This window comes from Arachis hypogaea, chromosome 19 (genome assembly GCF_003086295.3).
Source record: "Arachis hypogaea cultivar Tifrunner chromosome 19, arahy.Tifrunner.gnm2.J5K5, whole genome shotgun sequence".
Lineage (NCBI taxonomy): Eukaryota > Viridiplantae > Streptophyta > Magnoliopsida > Fabales > Fabaceae > Arachis > Arachis hypogaea.
Window position 1 is genome coordinate 158,115,259 of NC_092054.1, and position 4,811 is coordinate 158,120,069.

Sequence of the window (4,811 nt, forward strand, 5' to 3'; positions counted from 1 at the left end):
TCCTGGCCAATGACCTGGCTCCGAGATGGTTCCCGTAGATTCCGCTATGTACCTCCTCCAACACCTCGGTGGTTTTTAAGGTCGGTACACACTTTAACAATGGTGTTGATATCCCCCTTCTGTAGAGAACATTTTTCACCAAAGTATAATGTTGTGCTTTCCTTCAGATTTTCTGGGCTTCTTTTTCCTCCTTAGGGAGGATGTCGAATTTTAGGTATTCGACTAAGGGGTTCATCCATCCGAGGTTTAATCCGACCACTTCAAAGACTTCTAGTGTGTCTTCCGTTTTTACCACTGAAGGTTCCTGGAGGGTCTCTTGAATCAAGCTTCTGTTATTTCCTCCTGGCTTGGTACTTGCTAGCTTGGATAGGGCGTCTGCTCTGCTGTTTAGATCCCGAGTTATGTGTTTTACCTCGGTTTCTGCAAAGCGCCCCAGGAGCTCCGAGGCTTTCTCCAAGTACCTTTTCATAGTTGGGTCTTTTGCTTGGTATTCCCCACTTATTTGAGAGGTCACCACCTGGGAGTCGCTGTATACCATCACTTTCGTAGCACCGACTTCTTCAGCCAGCTTCAATCCTGCGATCAAGGCTTCGTATTCTGCCTGATTATTTGAAGCTGGGAATTCGAACTTGAGGGAAACTTCTATCTGGGTTCCCCTCTCATCTACCAATATTATGCCTGCGCCGCTTCCTGTTTTATTGGAGGATCCATCCACGTAGAGTTCCCAGGTAGTCGGTTTGTCCTCTTGATCCCCTGCATATTCAGCAACGAAGTCGGCGAGGCACTGGGCTTTAATCGCCGTCCGAGTTTCATACTTTAAGTCGAACTCGGAGAGCTCTATTGCCCATTGTACCATTCTTCCTGCAATATCCGTCTTTTGGAGGATCTGCTTCATGGGTTTGTTCGTGCGGACTCTTATTGTGTGAGCCTGAAAGTAAGGCCGTAGCCTTCGAGAGGCTATTACTAAGGAGTAGGCAAACTTTTCTAATTTGTGGTACCTTAGCTCAGGGCCCTGTAGAACTTTACTGATGAAGTAGATCGGGTGTTGCCTGACCTCCTCTTCTCTTATCAAGGCTGCTGAGACAGCCCTGTCTGCCACGGAGAGGTATAGGATGAGGTCTTTTCCGGCTATAGGTCGGGTCAAGATAGGAGGTTGGCTCAAAAACTTTTTGAACTCCTGGAACGCCTCCTCGCATTCGGGGGTCCACTCAAACTGGTGCCCCTTTTTTAGTAGGGAGAACAGTGGAAGGGATCTTAATGCTGATCTTGCCAAAAATCTGGAGAGAGCTGCTAGTCGGCCATTCAGCTGTTGGACTTCTCTCAAACAAGTCGGGCTTTTCATCTCTAGGATAGCTCTACACTTGTCGGGATTGGCTTCGATCCCTCTTTGTGTTAGCATGAATCCTAGAAACTTTCCTGCCTCCACTGCGAAGGCGCACTTTGCAGGGTTTAGTCTCATCCCGTGCAACCTTATGGTATCAAAGACTTGTGAGAGGTCGGATAGGAGGTCGACTTCTTCCTTGGTTTTTACCAGCATATCGTCGACATACGCTTCCATTAAGCTCCCTAAGTGGGGGGCAAACACCTTATTCATCAGCCTCTGATATGTGGCCCCTGCATTTTTCAATCCAAATGGCATGACCACGTAGCAATAGTTGGCTCTGGGCGTGATGAATGATGTTTTTTCCTGGTCTGGTTCGTACATCGGGATTTGGTTATACCCTGAGTAGGCGTCCATGAATGACAGGTATTGATACCCCGAGCTAGAGTCCACTAGGGCGTCAATGCTTGGTAGTGGATAGGGGTCCTTGGGACATGCCTTATTTAAGTCGGTGTAGTCGACGCACATTCTCCATTTACCATTTTGTTTTTTGACTAGCACTACATTGGCTAGCCATGTTGGGTATTTGACTTCTCTGATGAAGCCGGCTTCTAGGAGCGCCTGCACTTGCTCTTCTACTACTAGGGCTCGCTCTGGGCCGAGCTTGCGTCTTCTTTGTTGTACAGGTCGAGACCCTGAGTAGACCGAGAGCTTGTGAGACATGAGCTCGGGATCTATCCCAGGCATGTCGGAGGCCTTCCAGGCGAAGAGATCGGAGTTATCTCTTAGGAGCTTAGTCAACCCTTGTCTTAGGGTTTCCCCTAGGTTGGCTCCTATGTGAGTGTTTTTTCCTTCCTCTTCGCCGACCTGAATTTCCTCAGTTTTTCCCCCGGGCTGTGGTCGTAGCTCTTCTTTAACCCTTGCTCCCCCGAGTTCTATTGTGTGGACTTCTCTGCCTTTTCCTCTCAGGTTTAGGCTTTTATTGTAGCACTTCCTTGCCAGCTTCTGATCTCCCCTCACCGTTGCTATTCCCGACGAGGTCGGGAACTTCATGCATAGGTGGGGCGTCGATACCACCGCTCCAAGTCGATTAAGGGTAGCCCTGCCGATTAAAGCATTATAAGCCGACCCCACGTCGATGACTATGAAGTCTATACTCAGAGTCTTTGATTTTTCCCCCTTTCCAAAGGTGGTGTGGAGGGGTAAAAATCCTAGTGGCTTTATCGGCGTGTCACCTAATCCGTATAAGGTGTCGGGGTAGGCTCTTAACTCTTTCTCATCTAAACCTAGTTTGTCGAAAGCGGGCTTAAAGAGGATGTCTGCTGAGCTTCCTTGGTCTACTAGGGTTCTGTGTAGATGGGCATTTGCCAGGATCATGGTAATTACCACTGGGTCGTCGTGCCCAGGGATTACTCCTTGCCCGTCTTCCTTTGTGAATGAAATGGTCGGAAGATCGGGGGACCCCTCTTCGACCTGGTAGACTCTCTTGAGATGTCTTTTTCGGGAGAATTTTGTGAGTCCCCCTCCCGCAAATCCTCCTGAGATCATATGGATATGTCTCTCCGGAGTTTGCGGTGGTGGGTCTCTTCTATCCGTATCTTCCCGCTTTCTTTTTCCATGACCGTCCGACCTTTCTATGAGATATCTGTCAAGCCGACCTTCTCTGGCTAGCTTTTCTATCACATTTTTAAGGTCGTAACAGTCGTTTGTGGAGTGTCCATATATCTTATGGTACTCGCAGTAATCACTGCGGCTCCCCCCTTTTTTATTTTTGATGGGTCTGGGGGGAGGCAGCCTTTCAGTATTGCAAATTTCTCTGTATACGTCCACTACAGGAACTTTCAATGGAGTATAAGAGTGATATTTTCTTGGCCTATCAAGGCCGAGCTCTTCCTTCTTCTTCGCTTCCCTCTCCCTTTCTTTCGTTGAGGGAGGGGGCCGATTCGCAAACTCGGGTCTCTTAGCCTAGCGTTTTCTTCCATATTGATGTACTTTTCAGCTCTTTCCTGTACATCATTTAAAGAGGCGGGGTGTCTTTTTGATATGGACTGTGAGAAGGGACCTTCTCTAAGACCATTGACTAGCCCCATGATGACCGCTTCGGTGGGCAGGTCTTGAATCTCCAAACATGCTTTGTTGAATCTTTCCATATAGGCCCGTAAGGACTCCCCGACCTCCTGTTTTATTCCCAGGAGGCTTGGTGCATGTTTTACTTTGTCCTTCTGGATAGAGAACCTCATCAAGAATTTTCTTGAGAGGTCTTCAAAACTGGTAATTGACCTCGGAGGGAGACTGTCGAACCACTTCATCGCTGCTTTTGACAAGGTTGTCGGGAAAGCTTTGCATCGCGTAGCGTCAGAAGCGTCGGTCAGATACATCCGACTTTTAAAGTTGCTCAGATGATGCTTTGGATCGGTGGTTCCATCGTAGAGGTCCATATCGGGGCTTCTAAAGTTTCTCGGAACTTTTGCCCTCATTATGTCCTCGCTAAACGGATCTTTCTCTCCTAAGGGAGAATCTTCTCTATCGCCTTGGGAATTCCGACCCTTGAGGGAGGATTCTAACTTTAAGAGTTTTCTTTCTAACTCTTTTCGTCGCTCCATCTCCTCTTTTAGGTTCTTTTCAGCTTCCCTTTGTCGTTCCCGCTCCTGTTCTAGCTGCTCGAGGCGGCTATGGATTAGCCCCATAAGCTCACTAGCGAGAGGGGGTCCTTCTTTTTCTGACTCGCGCCCCTCCGAGGAGTTTACCTTCGGATTTTTGATTCCGGAAGTACCTTCCTTATTTTGATCATTAGCTTCCTGGTGGAGGTTCTGATCTGCTTCATTGTTTCCAGTGTTCAAATTCTCTTGATCAGAATCTGTCTCCACATGCCCTTCTTCAGGGGATCTTTCCGCCATCACTGGTCAATCTCTCGGGTCCCCGGCAACGGCGCCAATGTTACGGTGGGTAACCAGAGATTAGTGGGTTAGATTAGTTTGGCTGGCCCAATCGTTGGAATGATGGAGTATCCAAGCGGATTGATGCTCCAAGGCCCCCGTCCGACTTCGGTATGAGAGAATGGGGGGGTGGTACCTGCAAAGACACTCCGATGCCAAAGTCAGCAAAGGGAGCAAAACAGGTCTAGAGAGTATTGGGCTTAGTGATACCTGAGGGATGTCAGGGTATTTATAGTGGTGAACCAATAACCACCGCTGAAGTAGTGCCACCTTTTTAGGTGGATAACCGTTTCCATATCTTAGGGAGGTTAAGATATGGCTCTATGAAGTGGTTAGAGAGTTTCTAGGGGCGGTTACTCATTTGAATGAGTGTTATCTGCCAGCTAACCCTCGTATCCGACTTCTTTGGAGCAGGTCGTGTTCAGTACCGACTTCTGGGGACGAAGGCCGGTACTGGGGGAGGGCCAACCCCTTTGGGTTGGGCTTCTTTGCTTGGATCCTGGGCCCTATTTATTGGGCTAGGGTATGAACATATATATATATATATACTAGCT